The sequence below is a fragment of the Leiobunum rupestre genome, chromosome 9 (genome assembly GCF_980474605.1).
Source record: "Leiobunum rupestre chromosome 9, qqLeiRupe1.1.hap1, whole genome shotgun sequence".
Lineage (NCBI taxonomy): Eukaryota > Metazoa > Arthropoda > Arachnida > Opiliones > Sclerosomatidae > Leiobunum > Leiobunum rupestre.
The window spans coordinates 6194221-6209577 of record NC_143392.1 but is presented as its reverse complement, the minus strand read 5'-3'; the positions used below and the strand labels follow the sequence as shown (position 1 = coordinate 6209577).

At 38.6% G+C, this 15357-nt stretch overlaps 1 long non-coding RNA gene across 1 annotated transcript; it reads right to left on the bottom strand.

The window, feature by feature from the left end:
- Nucleotides 1-491: 491 nt before the first annotated feature.
- On the bottom strand, nucleotides 492-10338 carry LOC149926367 (uncharacterized). Its single transcript, XR_016473941.1, has 3 exons — nucleotides 10323-10338; nucleotides 1786-1808; nucleotides 492-553 (listed from the first exon to the last, which is right to left on the bottom strand). It is a non-coding gene; the product is annotated as an uncharacterized LOC149926367 (long non-coding RNA).
- Nucleotides 10339-15357: the final 5019 nt, after the last annotated feature.

Genomic DNA, 15357 nt, shown 5'->3' with positions numbered 1-15357 from the left:
AACAGATACTAGATGGCACCTAGGAGAACGCAACCCGCCGAAGGTTTTGAAGGTTGTCCGGGGCACGTTTCAATTCACACGTGACTCCTTTCGTTCATCAAGCGCCGTAATAAAATAGCTAGGAGCAACAAACACAGCACCGGTCAAAAGTCGTGCATTTTCTTGCGTATATACATATTTCATTGGTTAGACGCTTTAGCGCCTGCTGCCGTCGGAAGGGGAAAATTCGGAAATTGTCTCCCCCCTGCCCGTAAAACTTTGTGTAAAGGTTCGTCCAATGAAATTTGTACACAACACTGCGTTAGCGTGTTTAAAGGCTAGCTGCGTTCTCCTTGTGTTTGTTGCTCCTAGATGGCACGATACAATTGGGACACTGCTTGGATATTGAATCATGTTAGCTGGTCCAGAATATAGAATTGTTCGTTCTCAGTAACATAAATACTTTCTTGATAGTATTATATGAAAGAGGCCCCCTACCGTAACTTTAGGACTGTGGATGTAGCGCACTTCTCTTTGCCTTTTCAACGTTATGAGAGCACTGGTTGACCGATTTCTAGATTTGAAAAATAAAACATAAAAATATCTATTAATAATAGCAGAAGCATATAATATACCTCTAACGAGATAAGTATCCCTCTCCCTATACTACCAAGGTTATTGCAAATGAAACAAGTAATGTCGCAGGACTCAAAATATTTTTTGCAAGAAAAAATAACGCGGCAGGAATTCAACACGTTGTGATTTTCTTAATATCTCTACTAAGAGTTATTTTAATATTTTATAAGAAAAAGCGACAAAGGACCGAAAAGTGTGTCAATTGTACCTTGGTGCACTAAAAATATTTACTGAGAGCTAGTTTCACAACAGACTAAATAGTGTAATAGTTGGAATAGTACTAGCAACTTTATATTTGGTCTATAGAGTGCTTTCAATTTGAAACTCATGACGTCACCAATGTTATTCGCCCATTGTGAAAAACTGATAACTGTCATGACGGCTACGCTGAACAATACAGCTGTGGCGTCACACGTTTTCAAAAACGTATCAAACTAAAGCGCTCTATGGTCTGGCGCGATTTCCTCTCTTCGATTTAGTCGCCGGTCGACATACGTTCTAAAACGCCTCACTCTCCCACTTCCTCTTTTAACCCTCATTAAACATGATACCGTACTGACCTCGGTACGGACACACTTTTGGGTCTTACGTCGCTTTTGTTATAAGTAATGGAGACTGTAAATCTTAAGCTGTGATACGATTTACACCTTTGCTGTTTGGCGGGGAATTGCACTAACCCTGCCGCAAGCCTGCGCTTTAAGGGCTTCGATACCTTTCTCGTCAGAGGCCTATTATAAACTTTTGATTAAAATACAGGGTGTTTCAAAATGTTATCAAAAAATTGAAGTAGTTGTAGGGGGTGAGTTGAAAGGTATTCCTGTTTTTCCCCATTTCCCTAGGATGAGTTAAAAGAGCGCCAGAGAGCTTCAAAGTGTGGTCTACTAGTCCCTGGAAGTAGGCTGCAACAAGTGAAAACCAAGCAGTAGGGAAACGCTAACAACAGTATTTAAAGTCCCTACTGCTTGGTTTTGCACTTGTTGCAGCCTACTTCCAGGGGCTAGTAGACCACACTTTGAAGCTCTCTGGCGCTCTCTGGCGCTCTTTTCACTCATCGTAGGAAAATGGGGGGAAAAACAGGCATACTTCTCAACTCACCCCCTACAACTCCTTCAAATTTTTGCATAACCTTTTGAAACACCCTGTATACAAATTTAATAAACGGCTACTTACAATCTTTCAACAGTCATTAATGGCTAAAGAATGAAAAACGGATTATAGTTAGTATTAGATACCCATTTTTCGTTGGCATGGTAACGATTTTAGGTCAGCCATGACATTAAGACGCCCTTGTAAATATTTGCGTTAGAGGATCGTGTGGTGTTTTGCCTCGCGATCTGTGCCGACAAATGTCATGGCGGCCAAAGAAAGGCAGTGCCTAACTATGATGTATGCTTACGAAGCTACGAGCAAGCACCGAATATTAGTACAACTAAAGGCAAGGATTTTTTATTAACTTAGGGACAATGACTATGTTGAAACGATTTTTAGCGCTGCGGCCAATTCCCCTCACTTTCGAAGAAAAAGGTCCTTCCCTCTTGAGAAATCAAATCAGCCTGGTATCCGTAAAAACTTGTGGAGGTTTACTGTAATAGTTAGCGTAGGGAGCTGTTGCCACTTAGGAGAAACAAACACAGCACCCCACACAAGGTGAACGCAACCCGTCAAAAGTCGTGCATTTTCTCGCGTACATGTTTCATTTGTTAGACGCTTTAGCGCCTGCTGCCGTCGGAAGGAGAAAATTCGGAAATTGTCTTCCCCCCCGCCCGTGTGGAAAGCCTAAGGCTAGCCGCGTTCTCCTTGTGTTTGTTGCTCCTAGATGGCACGATACAATTGGGACACTGCTTGGATATTGAATCATGTTAGCTGGTCCAGAATATAGAAAATTTCGTTCTCAATAACATAAATACGTTCTTGATAGTTTGTTGCTCCTAATTGCCACCACCCTCCTGCGCATTGTAACCCGGCCACCCGAAGGGCTAGTCACTCGTTTCCTCCCCCCTCGCGTGTACCAGGGGAAAATTCCACCATGATGGCCGCGAAACGTCTCAGCATAGCCATTCTCCCGACAGTAGAAATAAATTGATTCTTTCTACACGAATTGACTTTTTTTCGCCACAAAATGTGAGCTCCACCATTTTGTACAAACCAGGACTATTACGGTTGTTCTTAATTATAGGCAGTATGTTTCTCATTACCTAATTTCAACAAGAAAAGTAGCATTAATTATAAACAAGAAAAGTATAATTTAATTTTAAACAATAAAAGTATTATCTAATTTTAAACAGTAAAAGAATTATCTAATTTTAAACAATAAAAGTAGCATTTAATTTCCATCACGAAAAGTAGCATTTAATTTCAGCAAGAAAAGTAGCATTTCATTTCAGCAAGAAAAGTAGCATTTCATTTCAGAAAAAATAGCATTTAATTTCAGCAAGAAAAGTAGCATTTAATTTCAGCAAGAAAGGTAGCATTTAATTTCAGCAAGAAAAGTAGCATTTAATTTCAGCAAGAAAGGTAGCATTCAATTTCAGCAAGAAAGGTAGCATTTAATTTCAGAAAAAAGTAGCATTTAATTTCAACAAGAAAAGTAGCATTTCATTTCAGAAAAAAGTAGCATTTAATTTCAGCAAGAAAAGTAGCATTTAATTTCAGCAAGAAAAGTAGCATTTAATTTCAGCAAGAAAAATAGCATTTAATTTCAGCAAGAAAAGTAGCATTTAATTTCGTCAAGAAAAGTAGCATTTAATTTTCAGCAAGAAAAGAAGCATTTAATTTACGCAAGAAAAGTAGCATTTAATTTCAGCAAGAAAAGTAACATTTAATTTGGTTAACAAGATGGTCTTCTTTGAATAATTAAGGTGTCCTACGTGAACAGAGAATGGTTTTCAAGATATGTAGATATGAGAAATGTTATATCAATGAGGCAAAACCTTCTGGTCCATTCAGACTCACTCTAACAAAAGGTTGTAGAAAGATTGTTGGGACATGGTACACAAGAATAGCGGTCGCAATGAGTCTCATTTTGCCGCGAAACAAACATTCAACCAAAAATTGGACAAATTCTAAATTCCATCGAAGGATTTACCGGAAATGCGTTCTAAAGGCAGTATATCAACTAGCGCCAGCTACCACATATAATCATGAACTGGGCTATCTAGAACCATAAATCTATAATATTGTTCCAAAAGTATGTTTCTTTGGGAAATACTTTACGTATTGACGTCATCATGGAAGGAAAATCTCCGCCTAGTGAGCGGGTGCCAAATGACACCGAAGCCTGCTTTAGAGTTTGTGTCGCGAATAGCTCTCAGTAAAAGCGATAAATATTAAATTATAACCGAAATCAGATATTATTTTCAGTTGGATATTTATTTTAGATAAGTTTTATTAATAATTAATGTGTAAAACTTTTTCCGTAGCGAGTATGGCTATCTTCACCAATTTTGGGTTTTACGATTGTCATCCGATGCGCGGGTCACCCGGTCCTAGTTTTCTTAAATAGACCTTTCTATTAATTCCTAGCTAACAAGCCAGACACTTTCACAAAGCGCTACTTCAGTAGGACTTGAACACTGGTTTATTCCTTAGTTTTAAAATTTCGCTTATTTTTTTTATTCGTGATTGTACCGTGTCCGAATGATTAATCAGGGCGAGATATGTATAACGGCCACGCCAATGGGGGGATACGTGAGGACACGGGTGGGGACACCCGTAGCGGAAGTATTCCGACTACCCGTTGGTGGATTGGTGGTCGTCCTCACACGGCCATCCACAAATTATGCCTTCCAGACGCTTTGGATTACAGAATTACGCCACTATTCCCAGCTATAAATAATTTATGCTTATTCTAATTGAATTGCTATATAATGAAGCGTCACCAATAATCTGGATTTTCCAAATATAGCTAAGGTAGCCTACGTGAAGATAGTATATTTCAAAATATAGTAAGATCTTAACTGAACTATTTACAAAATCAATGATATATAGTTAATCAACTATTTATAATGGTTTGTATAAAACTATAACCGTTCAATGAGTAGGATTTTGATCAAAAATCCATTATTTATCCAAACAACTAGGGTGGCAGGTTAGGCAGATAATACTTTTATGAGCCTCCCTGGTTCATGAAAAATCGGGCCAAACCTTCTCTGCCTCTCTATACACAAAAGTAAATAACCACACAAGGAGTATTTTGCATTGTAATTTTGTAAAAGTGGGGATTTCCAAAGAAAACGTTGTATTGCTTGTCAAAAATAGTTTTATTATATAGTAGTTTAGTTTAGTGTTGTGTACATTGATATTAAGTAAATATATCCACAAGTGTTTCCAGTCATGGTTCCTCCGACCCGATCCGCCAATTACTTTATGACCCTTTTGAACTGACAATGCCTATGAGGCAAGTTTGTATCGGTGGTACGAGTGAATGCGCGGTCTCGTGGATTGGTTGGGGTGAAAAGTGAAGGGACCCTGGAGTCAAACTCTGCCCTAAGCCCGCGATGACCAATCCCCAAAGTGATGGAATGTTTTGATTGGCAGCAGCCAACGACAAAACTGGTGTGTTTGCCCACGACAAGCAGAATTCGTCAGTGGAGCAGATAGTTCACGGTCAAAGGACTGTGACCGACCGCGATTTCCGGGCGGCGAAAGTGATTAAATGAATATCGATTTTACGATGGCGTAAGGAGCTTTCTTCGATACTCGGCTCTGCTGTTAATGATATTGTTGTTACTTTCGAGATTAACCTCTCCGAGGGTACTATGTAACCTAGGAGAGGTATTACAATCACCGTGTCTGTCTGTCTGTCACTGTGTCCGTTTGTCGGGGGGGGGGGGGATGCGTTCGCAGTACCGGGTCTAAGAGTAAAAACCGTGTTCGCAGCTTCATGAATTTGTTATTATTTAAGTTTGGCAAAACTGTCGGGACGGTGAACGTTAACGGATAATATTTTCGTTTGGTATTTTCTTTTTTTTTCGCCCTAATATTCCCTTAGACCCTACGACCGTGTAAAGAAAAGAGCGCTAAAATTATGAGCAGACGACGAAGCTGACGCTCGCGGCTCACAACAGTGAACTGAACTGTCTGAACAGGGTAGGAAAAAGGGAAGCGTATCAATATACATAAAAGCAGACGATAGAAATAGTCGAAAACTCTCGCCGAACAGTGTTGGAAATAATCATCTTTAAAAACTAGAACGTTTTTAAGACTTCTACATATCAATAATTTTAGTTTCTTCAGACTTTCGAGTTAAAATATAGGGTATTATAGGAACTTTAATGAAATTATAGGAAAAAAATAAGTGAACATAGGAACTGTCACCCTTTAATACTTCATAATTAGTTTCCGCATGGACCAAGAATCTAAGGGGACTCACTGATCAGGCTTTAAAAAACACGCGTGAATACTGGGAATAGGAAAATCACGGCTAATTTTAGTTCAATGTGGACAAAATTGGCGTCGCTGAAGACGATTTCCGGCGTAGTTTCGTAGAGAAGCTGGAGCCATGGATGAAGGAATATGACTGGGACACGGGGTACAGCCATAAGGATGAGCATCTCAATAGGAAATTTGGCAGACTAAAATACGCTAGCGCCACCTGCGCGCGGGCGCTCGTACTGCAAAAATAAATTAAATTTATATTTTTATTTCCGGCGGGACGGAGCTTTCAAAATGGAGTGTTTTAGCAAATCGTCGAAGTGGAATAGACAAAATTGTGCGGCCCATAGTTGTGTAAATTCGAGAGCTAATAACCCAGATTTATCTTTTTTTCGTTTCCCTAAGAATTCTTTAAGGTAATTACTACTCTTTACGTAATTAAAACATTTCTTACGCCTATTATCCAACTACTACCACTAAGCCTTGTCACGTCACTTAATTATTATTAAGATGTTCCCAATGCATTGAGAATTCTGGGAGGATTGATTTATTTGGACGAGAGGCGGAGTTATTTAAAGCTGAGGTTGTTCTGTGTGCTAATCACTTTGAAGCACACTTTTTTATGATATCGCCAAGAGGTTAGATATGTAATTATTCTTTATAATCTCTCTTTTACTGAATTTAATGTCTTTAAAGAAACAGCCTGGTAAAAAATGCATTTCCAACAATATTTCTATTTATTACCTGAAATTGTACTGTTTGAAGATGTACCACAAAGTGAATTAGAACCATCAAATCTAAGTATCAAAGATGTAGAAAACTTAAATGTAGTGATGGAAACCAGCCCAAATTTAACATTTAACAGTAATATAGAGGATATCCCTAGTATTAGCGGTGTTAAGGTCAAATGATATGCATATTTGGTTTGCAAATTAATAAATGGTTAAAATTAAGCGATAAAATTAAGGAAAACACTACGAAAGGTTTATTTGATTTGGAACTATTTGACCAAATACCAAATGATTTGATATTATCAAATATTTTTATAGCTATTTTCAAATATAAAATTTTGGTCAACAAATAAAATATTTGACAAATCGTTTTAAGCACTATTTGATTTGGCGAACCGATTATTTGATTTGGTATTTGGTAGTACTAAATATTTTTTAATCATTACAATTATACCATAGTAAATAAAAAGTTTATTATTTTTCTTAATACATATATATCAATAATATTGTGATTTCCAAGAGATTTTGTTTATCTGTAATCTGTAGTAGCTTATCAAAACAGCTTTGGAGGTGGAAGATTTGATTTGGGCCTGAATCTGTCATCCATTCATGATTATTTATTTTAAAACTTCAGTTTTCCTATTAAAAATATATTTTAGCTCTTCAGTTAAATTAAAATTTCAAATAACATTTTTTTTTATTTACCTATGATATTGGTACCATGGGGGTACAAGAGCCAAGTCGTCTTGCGACTTAATAGGTCAATTCCAAAATTCACTTATGTCTTAACACTGCAAAGACAATTTCCCTTTGACTTTCCTACGAGTAAGACAACATTATAATGTAGGTGAAGTGACTGTTCACTTTATAAGGGGATGGGAATTTTCATTCACTGACTTTCAGAATTGACCTATAAAATGAATATGCTTGTTAATTCTACTAGAAAATATAACATCATAATGGTACCACTAGTGAATGTTTTCGTTTTTTATTATATAGCTGGCCTTCAATAGTTTATTTTAATATACTCAAGTATAATCACTACTATGGACTCCTTCTATATGGTTTTCAGTTGATAAATTACATCCAGGGTTTCTGTAATTATGATATATAAATTTCATGGTTTAGAGTCACATAGTAGTAAAGTTCACCCCCAAAACAATTCATTTTTTACCAGGTTGTTTCTTTAAAGACATTAAAGAATAATTGCATATCTAACCTCTTGGAGATATCATAAAAAGAGTGTGCTTCAAAGTGATTAGCACACAGAACAACCCCAGCTTTAAATAACTCCGCCTCTCGTCCAAATAAATCCATCCTCCCAGAATTCTCAATCCATTGGGAACATCTTAATAATAATAAAGTGACGTGACAAGGCTTAATAAGTAGTAGTTGGATAATAGGCGTTAGAAATGTTTTAACAACGTAAAGAGTAGTAATTACCTTAAAGAATTCTTAGGGAAACGAAAAAAAGATAAATCTGGGTTATTAGCTCTCGAATTTACACAACTATCGGCCGCACAATTTTGTCTATTCCACTTCGACGATTTGCTAAAACACTCCATTTTGAAAGCTCCGTCCCGCCGGAAATAAAAATATAAATTTAATTTATTTTTGCAGTACGAGCGCCCGCGCGCAGGTGGCGCTAGCGTATTTTAGTCTGCCAAATTTCCTATTGAGATGCTCATCCTTATGACTGTACCCCGTGTCCCAGTCATATTCCTTCATCCATGCTGGAGCGTTCACGTTCAATCTTGACAAAATGGCGCCGTTGTTGTCGGTTAAATGATGAGGCTTAGTAAGTTAGACCTTTTATTTTTGAAATTGATTCTTTAAAAGTTTAAGTAATGGTAATTAACCATTTTGTTAAGTAAAAATAACCAGTAAGCCGCGTATGGCCGGAAATTAACGGGAATCCATTTCATTTTTAAACTTAAAACGTTTACCGAACGAAGCCTAACCTAACTTTATCGCGCGTCCTATCGTCTAAGCCTTTCGTAGTGGTAGTTCAACAGAATTCTAGAGGCGCTTCAAAGTGGCTGATGTACCTCAAACTCCTCTGCCGGGAGTAGTGGCGTACTCCTGTAATCCCAAGCGTCTGGGAGGCAGAGTTTGTGGATGGCCGTGTGAGGACGACCACCAATCCCCCAACGGGTTGTTGTCATACTTCCGCCACGGGTGTCCCCACCCTGTCCCCACGTATCCCCCCGTTGGCGTGGCCGTTCCACTTATCTCACCCTGATTAATCAGTTATTGTGTGCTGGTGTCTAAGGCCTTGGGTCGACACCGATGTGTGGATGTCAAAAAAAAACCTCAGACTACTCAGTAAGCTTTCCAATTTAGGCCACGCCTACCGTGTTCAAATATCGGGAACAGTGAGTCCCCTTAGATTCTTCTTGGTCCATGGTTTCCGTATGCTTATTCGTTATTAAAAATTTTCAATCCCTAAAATATCTCTTCCTTTAAAAAGTATTGTTAAGCTGACTAGACATTGAATCCCCTAGACACATCCTTTTCATTAAACTCCAAAAGTGTGCCACATGATTATATTTTTCAGTGACAGTTTTCAGCGAAGTAAACAGAGGGTAGGAGAGGGGTTAAAGAATACGTCATCAAAATTTAAAATTTTCGCGACTCTTACGCCACCAAGTGCGGTGCTTTAGAATTTATCTGTATGCGCTAGTGAAAGTCAGTGCCGTATTTCCACCTAGGCCAACCTAGGCTGGGGCCTAAGCCCATCCTTAGAAGGGGCCCTCCAGTGACCGTAATTACTGTATTCGAAGTCATCAATCTATAATAACAATCGTAATTTAAATTGGAGAAATTCCTAGGTAGAAGATTTTGTTTTAAAATTACCAAAATTTCTGCCTGGCAGTTTACGGACGCAGCCTTAAATCGCAATGTTGCATAATTATCGCATATTTAGTCGATGATTGTTAAGAGCTTTTATTTAGTAATATAACCGTAGAGCTCAGACTTCTACGCGGAATCAGGGAAATTCAGGCACAGCCTAGTTCCAGGGATAAGAGTAAATGCAGCGCGTGAAAAGGGGGCCCAGACTCCTTATCTGCCTATGGGCCCAGGATCTCTAAGTCCGGCCCTGGTGAAAGTAAGAGAGAAAATCGCGCCAAGACAAATTAGCCCATAGACTAAAGAGAGAGCTTCCAGTACATAGTCATCTAGTTGGCTTTGTAGTCCATGGTGAGACTAGTTTTCAGTAGGTCTTTCAAAAGGCGACAAGTTTACGTTTGGGCTGACACATTTTGGTCTTATGTTGTTTTTGGTAAAAGTTTTGCGTGTTAAGAAATTGTAAGTGTCATACTTATGGAAAATATATTATATACTTATGGTATTACAGATACTTTGTTTACGTCAAAACGACGTTGATACCTTAAGCTTTTCCCTAATGTAATTAATCTAATAGCGATATGGAATTGTAGTTATAATAAGCAAGTTTATGTGACCCGCGTTGAAACGGCGTTAATAGAGAATGAAGTGCATTATCTATACCCAATTATATTAGGAACTAAATGAAAGACGTGACGAGAACCGCATATTTAATTTATCCTATTAAGTGAGTAAATATTTGAACAATCTACTTACATTAAACTCTTTTAATGTCATTCTTTCCATGTCTGGGTCGAACATGCGAATTCTGATGAAAATATCATATTAATTTCTTTTTCAAAGTTGTTAATATTATCAGAGGTATATAATGTATATCTTAGAAGTACTTATGCCCCTGCGCTGCTAATGGTAACGTATAGCTTCGCAGGGTCCCACTTATTTCCGATTTAAATAAAAAAATTCGATTGATTTGATTTTTATAAAAAAAAAATGAAAAAGTGCCAACACTGACTATTAGCGTTAACCTCAGCAATTTTTAATGGAAAGGGGAAACCGAAGAACACAGCGGAAAAAACCCCTAACCAACAGGGAGAGATTACAAACGCAACGCGGAAAGAGTGGTTCCGAGTTTTCACCTAGTGTCACAAGCTGGGATCGAACCCAGCTCCTCTTGCTGCGAGGCGAGAGTTCGAACGAGCATTTTCTCGTTGGAAAAGAGTGAACAAAAATATGAAAGTGTTTTTTAAGTTGAAACTTCTGTGTTAAGGGGGAAGAATAAAGTAATACAGTAAAAGCCTCTTTTTCGTTCAAGCTGAACGTTTCTGTTTTAACAATCACATAAGTCAAGTAAGTTTTTTTATTAAGCTGAACCTTCCTCTAGTGCTTAAAATAATTTTGATAATTATGATATTAATAGTTAACGAGATATAAAGTCCTAACTAAAGGATAGTTTGGGCGCTTGCCTAACTTGTTTAGCTCCGGGGGTCCGAATTAAAACGTAATAACTTAATTACTTTTAAATTTAAAATTGTATAAATTATTTTAGTCACTAAACAAGAGGCTGTTCTACACATTAATTTTTTGAGTTAAAATACCAAATTAAAAGAGTTCAGCTTGAAATAGCGCGAAAGTAGACAATGGCCACTGCAGTCTTCCCCCTTAAGAGAAATATTATATACTTCTGATTTTATGTGTCAATACGAATTACGTGCAGTCCCGAAGGCATTCGATTTCGCATTGCTTAACGCTTTCCTGGTATGACTTCAGGCAGGAACCTAAAAACAAAAGATTGTTGACGTTTGTAAACAACATTTCAATGGTCGTATTGTATTGTAAATGTTTAGTTAAAAGATTGATTTTTTGCGTACTTAACTATTAAATTGTTTGAACGGACACAGTCGGTCGTTTTCGAACATAATGTCTCTTTCCACGACGCAGTGGCACTTTTCTAAGGCAATCTTTCTTTTGCAGAAATAGACGCAAACCTGAAATAAACGGTTCATTTATTGACAATTTCGCGTTCTCTCTTTCTATAGAATTGGAATACGTTAAAGACCCTATACACCTCGTTGACACTTCAAAACAATTATCGAGCGGTTTTTGAGGCAAACTTGGCGTTTTCAGGTAACTAGGGCGATTAAGACCAAGGTCTGTTGAAATTATAAAGGCTTTCATCATGAAAACTGCCCACAAAATAAGGAAAAAAACGTAAAATCTAGAGTTAAACTATTATAAAGACCATAAGCCTATCATAAGGTCCCCATAAGCAAAGGTCGTTGTCCTGTAGAGAAGAAAATTAACGAACAACGATAGGGCAAAATTTTTACATCTAAAATATTCTCTTACTTGGTAGAGCAGCCACGCTCGGGTTGATAAATGCCACACATAACGCGTCTAAATCTCAAATTTAAAAAATAAATGCCTCCAGAAATGCAACTCTTATTTCTAATAGTCAGTTTTAGGTGTGTTAATTTTAAGTTTTAAAGCGATAAAATTGTGAATAAGCCTTGGCTTCGGTTGTTAAGGGCTCGTGGAGGAGATTTATCCCGCCCCTTACCAAAATCGTGACTATCACTTTTAAACTTAAAAAAGTTTTATTTAAAGCTGCCACAGTTCCAAATACAGCCTTAAATCAGATTTAATTCATACTTATTCTGAGAAAATGAGAGTCTTAAGTACGGTGCAAAAATCTTGTAAAATCCAGTTTTAAAGAAGTATACAAGAATAAACACATTTAAAACTTAAACTGAGCTGCCACAGTTCCAAATACATCCTTATTTATTACATATTGCATACTTGTTTTGAGTCTAAATCAAGTCTTAAAGCCACAGTTCCAAATACATCAATCCTTATTTATTACTTACTTCATACTTGTTTTGAGTTTAAATGAAGTCAAAGACTTGATTTAAACTCAAAACAAGATAAGAGGATCCTGTCGAAAGTTTAACATGAAATTTACGATTACTTTTAGTTTAACTTCAAATTGTTACCCCTAAGCAACTCTCAATTATGTATCTTTTAAGTCCCCAGAAATGAATCTCCCCATATGATAATTAAGTGAAGTCTTAAATGGGGTGGCGGAGTGGTTAGCACTTTCGCCTCGCAACAAGAGGAGCTGGGTTCGATCCCAGCTTGTGGCACTGGGTGAAAACTCGGAACAACTCCTTCTGCGTTGAGTTTGCAAGTTCTTTCCCTCTGGTTTAAGGGGTTTCCCCCGAGCACTTCGGTTTCCCCTTCCATAAAAACTTGTTGAGGTTAACGGTAATAGTTAGTGTAGGGAGCTGTTGGCTCGATCGCGTGGCATGCAGGGCTTGCCACCACCCTCCTACGCATTGTAACCCGGCCACCTGAATTAAAGGCTTCAAAAGTAGCTTGATGACTAAAATAGATTTTATTTAGGACCCACAATTCTGGTCTCAATTTTTAATGCTTACATAATACTTAAAAATCGTTGATCCTACATTGAGACTAATTGGCGACTAAAGTAAGACTCCCAGTTTGGTAAGGGGCGTGATTCTAAGTTTAAAAACGTTCGCGCACGGCTTCTGCGCATTCATAATGACATTTATTTCAGAAAGGCATAGTTGAGGACGATTTTGAATTCCTACCTCATAATAACGGGTATGTGATCGTCAAAAATTTGGCTTAAGCCTTTTCTTATGAGGACCTTATGATAGGCTTATGTAAAGACTCGTTTCGTTTGAAACACTTATAGCGTTTTCCGTTTGACTGCTCTCGAGCACTCTAGATCGCTCTGATCAACATTTTATGTTCCATTAGCGGGCTCGGATCTGCTCCGATCCAGTTTCGCGAGTTCCATTTCACGCTCTCGAGTGCTCTGAGATCGCCCAAAACCGATCGGCCGATTTCGACAGATCAACGGATCGAGAGCGAGATCGGAGCAAATTTTCGCATGTTCCTTTTAGATTTTTTGGCAAACTGGCATACCAAGACGCGAAAATTCAAATTTCAAGCAGACGAAAAACAACAAATCGCGGGAATATGTTCATGGAATGTTCCATTTGCGGTTTTACTCTAGTCGATTGGGGCGAGATCTATGACGTCAGAGACAGATTCAGCTCGAATCTTGAGCAATCAAATGGAAAACGCTATTAGATCTAAGTCGCTTTTTCACTTGTATTTGCGCAGGCTATTTACGATGAGACTACCGGTGATATAGCGTGATCGGGTATCCCAGGTGCACGGGTAAATCAATTACTGGTCCAATTAATTTATCGCCATCAACTTAACCTGGTAGTCAGTCTGTCAACAAAATGCACTTGCAAAAATGTATTTATTCTTGACAGGAATCCATACCTCTACTTGGAATGCTTATCCTGGCGTATCGCGTATGGTAAGATAACTCTGACGGCTTTGGCCCCGCCTACGAGAGAAAAAATCCCCTTTGCGCGCACTCCCGTCTTGCGTTGTTGTTTGTTCAGTTAACATAGTGACGTCAAAAAACCGTCAGCCACATCGAGATGAAAATCTGCCGCGTAAAGCATTCCAAGTAGAAGTATGGATTCCTGTTCTTAACTATTGCTACGTTCACACGTAAGCGGTAGAAAATGGTTTGAATCAGCTTAGAATAATTTAGCCTGGTTCACGCAACTGCTTCGAAACGTTATGAATCGATTTGAAGCGATATCAACCCAAAGTGTGAACGCGGTCTACGTTGAGACGATTTTTAAAGCTGCTCCCAACTCCTCTCATGCTCGAATAGGCATAGCATTTTCCATTTGACTGCTCTCGAGCGCTCGAGATCGCGCTGATCAAGTTTTAATGTCTCATTTGCGTGCTCGGACCCGCTCCGATCAATAAATGCGTGTTCCATTTATTGTTCTCGAGCGCTCTGAGATAGCTCACAGGCAAAGTTTCGCGTGTTCCTTTTCAGCTCGAATCTTCGAAACATGTTCTATTTGTTTTTCGATCCTAGTAAGTTCAATTACGTCATTGACAGATTCGGAACAAATCGCGTGTAGTCAAATGGAAAAGCCATATCTCCTTCACCGTTAAAAAATCAAATCAACCCGATATCAGATTGATTCCTCTAAACATACGTCTTCCGACGTGATTGAAACGCACGCCGGTGACGTATTTACTTCCCCTCTGTCACTCTGTTCTCGTGCTTGGGGACATAGATTTATGAAATAGTATAGATCCACAATTCTAGGAGGGACTGATACGGAAGTGAAAACTAGCAGACTACGCGTATTTTCTGGATGCGATACGTTAAAGCGCCATCTTTCCACCAAACCCAAAAAATGACACGTGACTTCAACTTGAGGGGTCCGTCACTTCGAGGAATCGTGTACGAGATTCCGAATCAAAGAATCGGGAATCAAAATTATTTATTCTGCTAAGATTCCACTCCACGTTACTCTAGGGCTATCAAAATTATTAAGCCTAATCTTTTTTCCAAATACTAATTTTGGTCACCAATAGATGGCACTATTACGTAGCGCATCCAGAAAATATGGGTCTTCTGCTAGCTGTCTCTTGCGTGTTCTTCCCAAGGGCCCGTATGCAGCTAGGGGGGGCGGGGGGGGGGGCGGTCCGCCCCGGGTGCCACCCGGTTTGGCGTTATTAGGGGGTGGCACCCGACCGTGAAAACACACACTATAGAGACTAGTAAGTAGCCCACCATGATATCCGCCCCGGGTGTCACCCATGCTAGCTACGCCACTGTGCTACTTCATATAGAACCCGTAACAAACGGAAACTGATTTCAAACGACTTCTTCCTAACTGTAAATAGGCTGCGTTCAGTAAAAATATATTTCCGTTGAGAC